Below are 14,372 nucleotides of genomic sequence, written 5' to 3' on the forward strand. Positions count from 1 at the left end.
TCTCTGGGTTTTCCAGTAAAATTGATTGTCAGGAGACTCAATACAGACGAAGAGGAAATATTTCTTTACACAAAGCAGGATTAATTTATAGTAACTTTCCACAAGCTGGTACTGTCCAGATGTTTTGGATTTCAGTTGCCATCAGCTTCAGCCAGCATAGTCACTTTCTGGGAATCCTGAGAGTTGTAGTCCCAAACATCTGGAGGGCACCAGGTTGGGGAAGCTTGATTTATGGAATGGGTTTGGACAGTTAGAATAATGTTATCAGTGACCACTAGTCAAGATGGCTTTATGCAAGTTGTATGTTCAAAGGCAATGCACTTTAAAAAAAGAAGAAAGAAAAAAAGAAAAAAAAAGAAAGGGCTATTTCTTTCATATTCTGCATAGAAAAGCAGGGCATCTCCCCAGAACTTGGTCACCACAGGAAACAGGACTGGATTAGGCCAATTTGTGATATTTCCTGTATTATGAGGATTAATTATTTGAAATACCATTTCCCCCAGAAGTTCACTGCAGCTACAAATAGAAAGCAATATTCTGCAAACACAATTCTGAGATGCAACTGTCTATGAACCTAAAGGCAGAAAGGGACCATTTAGCTCAATGGCAAAGCAGAGGTTTGGAATGGCAAAGGTCCCAAATTTAATCCCTGGAACCTCTAGAGATGTTCTGCTAGTAGTAGTAGTAATCAATACTGGAGTAAATATTCAAGTAGTTCAATGTTATTATAAGACAGCTTCCTAAGTTCCCACCTCCTAAGTTCCAAAAATCAATTTCTAGTGTAACAAATGAAGAAGAGAGTTTTGAATATCAAGATTCAGTTAAGAAAAAACCGATACAAATTGAACAAACTACAGCTTTTAAAAATGTTCATGATGTTGCAGAGTATACTTATTTTTAAATCAATATAAGGTTTCCTTTTTTGATGAAATCTATTATGATTTTTTAACCCTTTTATTTCCAGAAGACTTCCAAAGTTGCTACCCAGTTTTTCCAATAGAGTGCATTAATATGCCAGGATGTCCTTGATGAAACTTGTGTGGATTTTTTCTTGCAAACATTGTGTGTGGTGGACACCCCCTATCCTATTCTAAAACAATTTCTTGGTGTATTTGGAGAAGGGTTGATTAAATTTCCAAACAGCTCTCCACCCATGACTTGCACTCTGGAATGGGGACAGGTGAGACAGGATTGCAATTCCTTGTGTACAATATAATGATGTACATGCCAATGCACCAAGATCACAACTGAGAGAGAACTGGAAGAAAAAAAGCAAGCAAGCTTTTCCCCACCAAAGTGTCTTTGAGAAAGTTGTGTCCGTTGTGGTTGTTCTGTGCTGTTGTCTCTGACTTATGGTGACTGTTTGAATGAATCCTTCCAAATGTCCCATCCTTGACAGCCCTGCTCAGTTCTTGTAAGTTCAAGGCTGTGGCTTCCTTAATGGAGTCAACCCGTGTCATATTTGAAAAGCTGCATATGCTTAAAATGATTTTAATTTGAGCCAATACAAAGGAATTTCACCTGTCACTAATTTCTCTCCCAGGTCTGGATTTATTTCCAGACAGGGCTATGCTTCTCCTTTGACTAATGTAGTTTTATGTAGAAATGGTTGTTTGAGCACTCAATATGTCCATTCATGAATGATCATCTATTGGTTATACGAGGAAACATATTCATCAGTAAGATTCAATTTTTAACTCACTATACTAAAAATGGGGTCAGATAAAATTAAACTCTGCCATAGAATAAACTTAAATTGGCTTTCTGCCTATATAGGTATCACATTCATTAACTAGATACTGAAACACTGAATATTCTCCGCTTGATTTGAATGAACTCAGTTATACTATATAGGGATAAGCTAAGCTCAAGGGAGGCTTCAGTGTGGCTAAAGGGGACATAATTAACTGACATGCAACTTGCAATGTGACTCTCATGTGGCCTGCAGCATGCATGAAATGCACATGATCCTATTAATGTTCTAATGAGAGTGCATCACATTATCATAGTCAGCAGTGATGGAATTAAAAGGGCAGGATACTGTTAAAGAGAAGATCTGTTTTGTGTTGGAGGATTTTAATAAAAAGTTGCCAAAAAAGAATCATCATCATCATCCATTTTGGATCAAGCCAACTTTTCCATCTGCTGCTTTACAGATTTTCTCTAAATAAATGCATTGATTTTTGTATTGGAAAGGTATACACAATTATTACACACCCCAAACCTGTAGGATGGCAGAGGTCATACATATAAGCAGCAGCCTAAAGATTACCACAGCAGCTTTCTCCAAAAGTTTTGAGATTTTGAGGCAGATTTGGATAACCGCTTCACTTGCTCAGTCTAGGATTCTGCTACCAGCTCAGAAAAGCCTCTGTGTAGCAACAATGGAAGAACCGTGAATGTGTAAGACTGCCTGCATCAGTCCACAAACATAAACAAAATTATGTTAGTTATCCAACATCCATCAAGGGACTCAAAAATTTCACGAGGGCAAAGAAACTCCCTTATGTTTAATCTCCAACTGGAAGACCCCAAGAGACACAGATCAAAAGCTTAGCTTTAAAAAAAAAAAAACGTTTAATGCGCAAGCTGCTTTAAAAACAAGTATGGTATAAAAATGAGTTCTTGTACTACAGATAAATGAACAGAGATGGGGGAATTTTTGCACAGGATTAAATACAGCTTCACAGCTTCCCACAAGTCAACAGTTTTTTCATGATGATTTTAATTCACATGTCTTCTGTATGATTAACTTCACCAGTTTTCCTCTGAAAGGAGAGTTGGCAGGTAATTTCTTTAGGACGGCTTCTAATTACTCCCACACAAAATTGAAGTCCACTATGATGCTTTTTTAGCTGCTGAATAGATTTGCCTTTGAATACCATAATCACCAAGAGTATTTGAAAAAAAAAATTTTGTGAGTGAAAGTGTGTGTGTGTGCACGTGTGTGAACGTTCTTGTGTGTGGTTTGGAATGGAATGGGAATGCATGATGGCCTACATGGAACATGGCAATTTGCCAATACTTTCCAGAACATACTATTTGTTCCTGAAAAACAATTGTAATTTTATAGGGCTTTCACCCTATAAAGGGAGAAAGCATTTCCACACTTATGCTCCCTAGAATGGCAATGCTTTTTGCACCATTATTCACCATTGTTTTTACACTTGCAGCAAAAACAAAATGCAAAAAATTGTATTGTGATTTATTTCTTCATATTCTGTATGTGTATAGGTAGCATCCAATTGCTGCCAGAGGTATGGCATGTGCTAGTGTAAACCATAAGAAATTTTCAAGAGATATATTTGTCCAGCACTTCACAACTTGTTTTTAGTTCAGATTTAGTACATTTGATTGAAATTTCTTTTAAAGTAAAACAGAACAAAAATGTCGCCGTTAGAAAAAGAGCTTTTAATTTAAATCAAAGTGATACAGAAACTATATGAAACTAAAGCAGAGCTATATTTTTTTAAAGCAAAACAGCAACACACACGCATCAGAGAGAGAGAGAGAGGGAGAGAGGGAGAATGACTCAAATATAGAAATCTTAATTTGGAGTTCTTTTGTGTCTCTGAAAGCTTTGAAAATGGCTTTTTATGGGAATTTAACAGTCAAAGGCTAATCTTCCAAATGAAATACAAACACTGATTTATGCTATCACGACAACTTGCACTAATACAGATAGTCAGTGATAATATAAACAATCACAGAGATGTGTGTAGGGCAGGAAATGGTGGTTCAGGCAGAAACTCAAATATTTATGTAGAACGTGAAAAATGGGAACACACAAACAGAATAAGTACTAAGTAGTACCTCGCAAGAGGTGAACATAGAGATGCAGCCTGTGGGATCCAAGCAATGACCATGGCCTGAGTGGTGAGCGTGCATTTGCATGTTGAGAAGGAACGGGACATTCCTTCCGACAGAGATGGAAAAGCTTTCCAGGCAGTGGCAATGTCAGAAAACATTGGCGGGCAGGCTCAGCAGTGGCAGCATGCATTGGGGTGGTGTGGGAAGCTTTGCATCAGGCTTCTGAAAGAGAAATGATGATTCCTTCCATTAATGTTCCCATCTTAAGCATATTGGATTGGAGGCTTAAAGGCTGCAGGGGCAGAATCATGACTCACACCAAGACCAGGAATGGTTGGCCACCTGCCATGGAGACTTGCATGACAGGAGCCCACTGAAAAAAGCCTCTTGCCTTTCTCTCTGCGACATACTTGTTCTCCTGCCTCTTGCTCTGGCTCAAGGGGTGGTGGGTGTCAGGAGCCGGTTTTCTCCCTTTGCCTTTCAGAACAAGAGACTATTCTTTGGCAAAGGCTCAGCGTCGCATAATCAGCAAAGAGAGTCTTTGGGCATACACAGTGCAGTTTGTTGAACCCACACTAGACATTACCACTGAGAACCTTCGTTTTGAGTACTTCTGGGTCCACCTCTCTGGGAGGGACCCTCCAGAGACAGGCCAGACTCTTAGCTCTACGCTGCCCCTCTGCTTGGCTAGCCCTTCTCTCCCAAGGCTGTGTCATGGGGTCCAGAATCATACCAGGCTCATACCAGGCTATTTCACATCACCTATGGCTATTCTCAGGGTCTGCCTGAACACCTGGAAAGGGCAGCCTTGAGATAAGCCCTCCTCCAATTCCATCTCAAAATCTGGAGACTCTGTTTCCCAGGGCTGCTCCTTGTCCCCCTCTGAAGAGTCTGAGTCTCCCTGCCAAGAACAGGGGCCTCTTTCATTCCCAGTGATGGTGGTGGGAAGGTGGTTCACTGCAGTACTGCTTACTCACTTGTTGTGTCCCAGACAGACAAGAAAGGTTCCTATGGGGAAGGGTGCAAATATTTTACATAAATTAAGTCAAACTAAGTGGTATATTTGTGTACTGACCCTTGCCATCTTCCTTTTCTGTATTTCCTTTTCTCTCTTATTGTACCTTGTGAAATAAATTTTAAAAGATTTGAAAATAAAATAAATGAAGTGGTCACCATGGTGAAAAAGAAGATGAGGGGGAAATGGAGGGAGAAATCCTGCTAAATTGGGTGGGGCAATCTTCAGGGTTCTGTTGCGAGAAATGTTGCAGCCGAGTAACATGTCACCACACTAGTATACATTATTTCCACTGGCAGGAAAGGTGGAGCTGGAAGCAAACTTCCAGCAGATAGAATTTGAGGACTGGGTGTTGTTAAGTTAGAGACCTCAGGGAGAGACCTACCTACTACTCTTGTCTCTTTGTAAAATAAATATTCCAGTTGCCTTTAACAGGTTGTATAAACCTTTTTGCAGAAATATCTGCTTTGCATATTTAAAAATTTAGGATGAAATCACAGTTCTCAGCATATGAAACAGGCTTGTAATACATTCCTATCTAAAGTTCTGTTTTGTTTAAATTTCCTTTGTGTATGCATGTGGCTAGGATACATGTTATCAATAATTTGATGATTGATTTTATTCTAGATAGAGTTACCAGATAAGGGAAGTCTAGGGAAGCTACAGGGTATTAGAGAAGGTTGTTATTAAGATACAACACACAGAACACGAACCACTTCATTCATTAATTAAAGTTATGCCTTGTGAAATTGTTAAGCCCTTGCAGTTCTCTGATTTTTATTATATAGATCAGCTTAATTAGCATTTCCCCAAGTGGTGATCATGGCAGAATATAAAGAGCAGCTTTTTGATCTTTATATGTTTAAATAAGCATAGCAGTGGTTTCTGATTGTGGCCCTTGGTAGGGCCTTCAATTCTATGTGGCAGGCAGTAATGGAACAGAAATTCATTCACCTCATTTTGAGAAACTAATATTGCACATTCAAAGCACAGTGAAAACTGAAACTCAGTTATTGTTTGAAATCTACACACCTCCAAATTCTGCAGTGGAATTCTCCAATCAAAAATGTGTATAAAATATTATATAATGGAAAATACTATTCCAAGTTAATTATATTAGAGTTTTTTAAATGCATGCAAAATGTGTGTATTGAGAGAAATGTGTACAATTTGTTTTACAAATTTCTCTTCATAATTATGAAATGATTTGCAAAGATTGGGATGAGCTGAATTTATAATAGGAGAAATTGTCAGCATTTGAGATAATCTGAGCTTCAGAACAGTGCCATGAAAACTGAAGAAATTCAGACACTTGCAATAGACTAGCAGCCACAAGCATCCAATAATAATTGCTCTGATCTGCGGCAGTTGCTCTGACTGTGTGGCTTGGCAGAAGCTGCATAGTTCATATGCAGAGAGAAACTGTGCATTTGTAGGCAAATACTTGATTATGCTGTCAAAGCCAGCAGGGGGAAGTCCCCATTTTTACATCTCAGAAAGTTGTTTGGTAGAGTTGAACAGAATGGGGTGGATGAACTTAGCAAATATTTTTCTGCCCCTCAAATAGCACCCCTCAACCCTGCTTTGGGATGATTGATTTGAAAGGTCATAAAAATGCTAATAGCATCTGGGACAGCATATAATGAAAAGACTGCAGTATGGGAAACAAGGGGTATCAGTTTGGATACACATTTGGATGAATATCAGAATGTGGACTGGAATGTACATTTGAGAGCAGCTGTGTGCTTGAATGAATATTGCAAAGTGCATTCTTGTGTAACTGTCAGGACAATCTTAGTCCTTGTTGATGAGACAAAATAACTAATCTAATTAGCTGTAATCATATTAACTGTAAGATGCCTGATTTGTTGGAACTACATAACAAAGAAGAGATTATTTCTTCCCATTCACAAATAATTAAATAAATAAAAATAGCAAGGAAGGAACAGCAGATTAGTCTGCAAACAGATTAAATAGGAAAAATAAATAAAGAAGAGGTACATAACAGCTAGGGACATTTTGGCTTGCCTAAATCAAGATTTTTAGTGGGAAAAATGTAGTGCAGCACTAGTATTTGGTGATCTTTGGAATTGTGGAAAAACACTATATATTTATATGTATTTTATATTTAATAGTTTATCATCTGATATTCAGAGCAGAATCCTCACAAATTACAACATTCTTTAGCACACAAAATAAATAATCAAACCAAAAAATTCACAATTATATAATATATATACAATGGTAAAAATAACAAATAAGAAAGCAGAGGCTGGTAGAATTTAAAAACACAATTCATTAAAATTAACTAAGTGTATTTAGTTAGTTATAACTAATAAATCCACATCACTTTCATAAAACCAAACCATATCTGTAGATATTGATGGGGAAATATAACCTGTGTTACCCCAGAGAATAAAGGGATACTTGGGAATGGGCCTGCAGCACTGAAACTCTTCTTATGGAAAGTTCACTCAAAATGCAGTGGAGAGATACTGTTGACAACACATAAGGATGGGGGACAAATCTTTATGGTCTGTATTTTTAAGTGAACCAATATATATTGCAGTTGCCAAACTACCATGCAAATCAGAACATACTTTTTCTTTGGACTATGCACTTCTCCAGATTAGGCAATGAAGACCCTGGCTCAAAAATTGCATACAAAATGTGTATAATATGGAAGGTTGCATACAAAAATGTACTTGTTACAGAAATTGCACAATCTAAATGGGCTGATGGTAACATCCCTAAAATTACATGGTCGCTACTAATTGATTATCAGCATTATTATTACATTACATTTATATCCTGCCTTTATTCCTCTATCAAGAACCCAACGGCAGCTTACAAAGTTCTCTTCCTCTCCATTCCAACCTCATGACAACAACCCTGAGAGGTAGGTTAGGCTGAGGGGAGTCACAGGCCCAGAGTCACCCAATGGCTTCATGGTTGACTGGGGACTAGAATTCAGATCTCCTGAGTCCAGCGCTCTTAACCACTGTGTGGTTAACATGATGGTCAACTGAAACCTCTTTTTGCTTGTACAGCCTTAACCACTGAGTCTTACTGTACCTCCATTTGCTCTTAGAGCAAAACTTCTTAAATTTATTATTAAATTTATTTAATTTGTGCTTGTGTGGGGTGTGGATCTCAAATCCTGCTTATTCTCCAGTGATGGAACTGCTTTGTAGCATTACATATTTATTTTTAGATAGCCTCTATCTTCCTGCCTGGGATGACCATTGGAAAAATAATAATCTCCCAGAACAACTACCTCCATGCATCAACATGTCAAAATGCCCACCTGTCCCATTTCTAAAAGGCATTCTGAAACTCATAGGAGATGCTATCAAAGCCTACTGCTTTACAACTGTCCAAATTGGAAGAGGATCCGTGTTCAGCAGTGACCTATCAATAGGTGGCTTAAATCAATGGAAACCTTCTTGATCCCTAGAAGAGATGTTGCTCATTAAGACCCCTGCAAACTTACTGAGAATTAAAGAGATTCATTTGTTCTGATGGTGTGAATGAGCAAGAGAAATCAGATTTAAGCATCAGACCCATTATCTGCTGAATGAATGTGTTACCATGCAAACTTTTCAGCCATTTACAATGCTGGCAAGCCCTGCAATTTTGACTACTTTGCCAAATTTCCAAATGAGGGAGCTTCATGACACATCCTCCCCTGAGGTGGGTCAGCAGAAACATCAGCTTCTGATTGCAGAAGATATACGCGTGCTATCCTTATACATCTCAAGGTTGCAAAGCTGCCAGAGTGGGTCCCCGGGCAATCTTATGTCCTATTTATTCTTCACATATCATGGGTGGATTTTGTTTTTAATGTAAGAAATGAACGTTGTGAGGTTGCAAAACTGTGGTTAGCCAGGGGCCTGTGAAATCATGTATGTTACGTGTGGTTAAGAGAGCAGCCTCCAAAGATGGGTGCTCCTTAGGAGAAGGGCGCACTGTCTGCCCATCCAGTGCCCTGCTTGCAAGATCCATACAGAGATGGGGGAACAACAGAATCTTTCACCTTCTTGCTATCCTCCTCTGGAAAGGTTTTTGCCAGGTTGACTTTACAGCCTGTCAAGCTGTTCCATACCACCAGGAGTGGGAGCAAGGTGGGTTTGGGGCCTGAGAGGCCTTTTTATCTGGTGGATCCATGGCCTTCCTTCTCATATAGCACATCCGTCTCTCTCTCTTCATCCTCTTCCCGAGGTTAAAGGGAGTGGGGAGATAGGGGAGTGATCCAGAAAGGAACAGCTTCTCCAAGGGTCTCCCCCCGCCCTCCTCCTGTTTCCAGCCTTGGAGGAGGGGATCTGCAGCTCCCTTGGTGACCTAGCCAGCATTTAAGAGAAATAGGATTGTTGAGAAACAATTCTCAAGAACATGTAACTTTTTCTGAATCTCACAGGATTTGGTTCCTCAAACATGTGTGTCACTTGATTAGTGCATACTGGATGATTGGCAGCTGAATATTTGAACTGACTCCACGGAAAAACATTTTATGTAAAGCAAGCCATCTGTGCTGAAGTGTGAAATCAAAAGAAATATTAATTAAACTGACTAGTTGTCAGAGGTGTAATGCTGCTGATGTTTTTCTTCCTCATATGTTTTGGTATGCCCAATGACAACTTCCTTTTGGAAGGAGGCAATAATTTGGATAAAGCTCATGCTTGAAAGTTCTTTAACATTTAAGGATACATATGTTCTTTGGAATAACCTACCCATTCCTTGAAATTTAACATGGATTGAATTTTCTGCACTGTTTTGTCAGCTAAAAGACTAATACTACAAAATTGGAAGGATAAACTGCCACCTGAGATAACGCAGTGGGTAGAGGATTTGATGAAACTTTCAATCTTGGAATGGGTGGCCTTTAGGCATACTCTATAGAGGGATAAATTATGGATATGTGAGGGGCCTTTGTTGAAGAGTATGAATAATTATTTTAATAACAGTGGTATTTTCTGTTATACATTAAGTCATAAGGATATATGGTATACATGTAACTAGTGTTATGGATCTTTTTAAGAGTATTCAATAATTGTAATGTTTAGTTGATTATTTTTTCCTCAAGGTTTTGCTTTTTATTACACAATTAAAAATGTAAAAAAGGTGTTTTTTTTGTTTTTAGCAAAATTATCCAGATATCCTTATCTTTAAAGAAGAAATAAAATTTTTCCCTTTCTTGTTTCCTATTTCTTTGCTCAGATTTTTCCAAGCCTTTTGAGTTGATTGATCTTCCAGCAATTTCAGTTTTGGAATTCTGTGAATAGGACTAAAGAGACATTACCAGCCAATATGTGTTAAATCAAGACTTTTGTGTGTCATAAGAAATAGTTAACTAACATGCAGCTTGCAGTTGATCACTTGAAGCTCTAGGTTCCACATAATCCTGTGTATGAACATAATGGGTAATGGTGGGCCCTCTAAAGTTAACACCACATGAGCCAGCTCTGTCACCGATTAGTTTCTTCCAATCACTTGGCAATGTCAGAGTGAATTCCATTTTGTCAGTGGCCAAGAAACAAGGCTCATTTCTAGCCTTCTCTCCTCTGATGAATAATTTGCTTTTAATAATCAGGGAGGATGAGAGTTCACACAAGGTAAACTGCAGGAGCAAAGGCTGGTTGCATCAGCATATGGAGAAAGTTCCAGCTTAAAATCTAAACAACTCCAGGTGGGGCAGGAAAAGAGCGTTGCCTGAAACCTTGGGCAGCCAGCCATTCTCCAGTCTTCCTCTCACCCCAGACAGGGCTGGCCTAAGACAGTTTGCTGCCTGAGGTGAAGGACAAGATAATACTCCTACTCCTTTCCACAGAGAATGATGACTTTTACTGCACCTGAGGGCAATGAGGAGCAATTAAGGGGAGCAGGACAGATCTCCTGGCACATACAGTTCTGTCCTTCAGCACCTTCCTGCCTTTTCCAACAGCTACTGCCCGAGGTATCTGTCTTACCCTGCCTAATGATGACCTTGACCACAGACAGCATAGATGCTAGAGGGGATGTATGAGAATGAATTTTTTGTTTACAAAACATGCAAGCTTGCACTGTTCACAGTTTCAAACACAATCACATTCTGACATCTGCCAAAAATGTTTGTCATTTGCTCAACTTATTGTCCTTAAATTACATAGAGGGATCAGGAGAAATTTATGCAGATTTCATGCTTGATCAATGTCCAGTGTGCACAATTTTCTCATTCACGCAGGGCAAGTAATGATCACGGGTGTGAACAAAAATCAGACATGAGTTGAGTGGCAAGCCAAAGGTCAGTTAATCCTGGCAATCTCAAGCACCACTCCTTTGCCCATTCTTAGTTGTTGCTCAGAGATGATAGGAGCTGTAGTCCAAAACTACTAGTGGGGCCTAGCTTGTGAAAGTCTGGTATGTAGAAAACAGTGTTCTACATGGACCAGTGGCCTGATGATATTCCTGTCTTCCCATGATGCAAGATTTCAGGCACAGGTACGAGCAATATGGTCAACTCTGTTTCCAGCTAGCCAGGTTTTCAAACCTACATTGGTTGTGTTTCTATATTGGTTGTGTTTCCACATCTCTGAATTATTAAAAAAGAGAAATTCAGAAAGATATGCATTTTATACACTATTTCTAGCTATGCACATCCCTTGAGTGCATTTTGAAACATATGCACTCATCCTGGTAGGATAAGGTGATGTTGTGCACATTGTTCCCTAATATGTGGATTTTTCAATTTCATGGGATTCCAGTGTGACCTTTGGGAAAGTGTAGATTCGGGGTTGTGATCTGGCTTGGAGGACTTGCATTGTGTCAGATCACATCAAAGTATGCATCCTATGGAATTCTCACCCATGTCCGGTCAGACAACTTGGCAACAAACATAGACAGGACTGCTGCCTGATCAAAGCCGTCATGTGAGTTCTGTTCAAACAATCAAATTACTTGGATTTAAATAATGAAAATAGTTGTGTCAAGGAAAAGAATAACAAGTTATTTCAAAAATTCTTTTTAGAAAAGCCCTTGATCATCCTCTTACTTAAAAAAGAAAATGCCTTTTCTAATGTGGAGTTTAGCATCCACAATTTTTCTAAGTACTTGATTAAAAATAATTGTTGCTTTGAATCTGCTGCCAATTAATTAGGAACCTTTGTAAAAAAAATGATGTTTTGAATTGATTATTCTAGATGATGAATTAACTAAACTCTGCAGCCTTAATAGAAATTAGCATTGCTTTATTTCTTACTGGAAAATGTGTTTTAATAAGGAAAAAACAATGATTTTCATAAATGTCTGTTGATGAATGCTATAACTTTTACTGAAACTTCAGAAGCATTAAGAATGGTTTTAAGAATATGAATACATCATAATTTTTAGGGATCTTACATTTCTGATATTGCTGAGTTCTGACAATCAAAACAATACTGACATACTGTAATGACTGAGGACCCTGGACTGACAGAAAGACAAACATGTGAGTGCTGGATCAATTCACACCAGAGCATTCCCTAGAAGCAAAAATGCAAAAATCCATTTGTAGCTCACACCTAAAGGCCTATCAGAAGTTGAAAGCATTATTAAGTTCTCAATTGATTTGTGTTATCAGAGGCAGGCCTCTGTCCTTCTAGTATTGTAATATCAATAGCTGTCAAGAGAGCACAGAAAATCCATTTACTTTGAGCTTTTACCTTCCAAAAGGCAGGTGGATAATTAAGAACAGGTGCAACAGAAAATATTCAAGAGTTTTCCAAGTTTATCTCTATTGTTAATCTCTTCCCCAAAAGGAGACAGCCAGCGGCCATTGTCCAAACAGATGGAAGAGAAAAAGTTTTAGAGGCACTGCTCCTTCAGCAGTTAGAAAACTAAGCCCTTGATGAAAAGATGCTGTGCACAAAAATATGTTTTCAATGAATAAAGTGTAATCTAAGATCCATTCACCCTTTTGATACAGATGCCAATGCAGCAATTCATTGACTGGGCAAGTTAGGGTAATCCAATTGGCAGTTCCATTCTTGCTGAAGACCCTGTGTATCACATCTAGTCACCAATAATAAATTTTATAAACCTGAATCGTGGGTCACTATCTCTGCTCCATCTTAACAAGCAAATCTGATCAGGAGGGCAACTCTGAAGTAGCAAAAACAGTAGGACCAAAGCTAGACTCTAGCAAATATTGCTATTGTACATATTGCCATACAGCCATAACTCATAAATCATGTTTAGGATGCAAAGCAGAAAACAGCAGAAAATTATCATGGCATCCAGTAGCCGATCCAAGTAAAATCAGCTTGTCCACCAGACAAATATTTGTAACCAATGTTTATATCTGGGTTTTCCTAGGCCCATATACTTGCCTGCTCTTGCCTAACGTTTATCTTCGGATATGAATCATTCTGGGCCTGCCTTCAGTGCAAACTTAAAGAATAACACGGCGCACATGTGCTCTGAGTTTTCCTCTTGCAATATCTTTTTTCAGACAAACATGGTTTCCTTCTTAGAGGAATGCATTTGGCCGACATATCTCCATGCTATTCTTAACAGATACTGCCTGGCATAAAGCTCACAACTTCAATTCGCATTATACTCAGCAGTGAAAACCAACCATTTCTACCATTGTGCCTCAAACTGAATTCCTTATTTGAATCATTCTAAGCAAAGTAGTGTTTTTAAAATTAAGTTAATTAAGTTTCGCTATTTTCTGTGAACCGGGGGCATGTTCTGCCACCCTAATTATGTTCAAACTACATAGAGATGGATTAATAATGTTCAGAAAATGAAGTGGACAAGCACACTGGATTCAATATATGGTTCTATATACTTGGACTTCAGTCTTTGTTTTGCTTAGCTCTAACATCACTTCCTCTTCCTCTTCCTCCTGAGATGTGACTGAAATTCATATCTCTGGACTTAATACAAGTCTCAAGAATTCATAATGCTTACTTCAAATAAAGGGAAGTGTTATGGTCTCTTAGAATATTTTGTGGCTCAGATGTATTTATTTTTAACATACGTTTATTATGAAAGTGAAAACAAAGGTCTAACTACACTTGGATATTTTATATTGATACATTTTTGAGTTGCATAGTTATCACAGGATAATAATGCTCACTAAGTATTCACTTAATGCTGGATCACTAAGGTTCATTTTCTGGACCAAGGAATTGTGAACTTTGGTGGCATCACTTCATTCGTGGTATGAGCTGCTGCAGTACTTTTCCTTCCTGGTGCTTGAAATCACATGATAGGTAACCACACCGTGGCTCCTCCTCACAGCAGTGTTGCCCCTCCAGGAACAACTGGACCTAGGGAAGAAGCAACCATGTGGTTTCCTCTGCCACATCTCCTGTACTGCTTATGTAACCTATGATGGTGCTTGTGTGCTTCAGTTCAGAACTGGCCAGCAATGTCTGTGTAAAAATGAACATGAGACCATCCTTCAGCCCAAGGCAAATTCCATTCCAGATAAACTTTTAGGGGCTGTATTCCTATGGTACATGGGCTGAAAGCAAAGGGAATGCAAAATTACAAAAAACCCCCTACATGTTTCAGCTGAAACTGT

Source organism: Varanus komodoensis, unplaced genomic scaffold, assembly GCF_004798865.1.
Source record: "Varanus komodoensis strain SLA01 unplaced genomic scaffold, ASM479886v1 scaffold8, whole genome shotgun sequence".
NCBI lineage: Eukaryota > Metazoa > Chordata > Lepidosauria > Squamata > Varanidae > Varanus > Varanus komodoensis.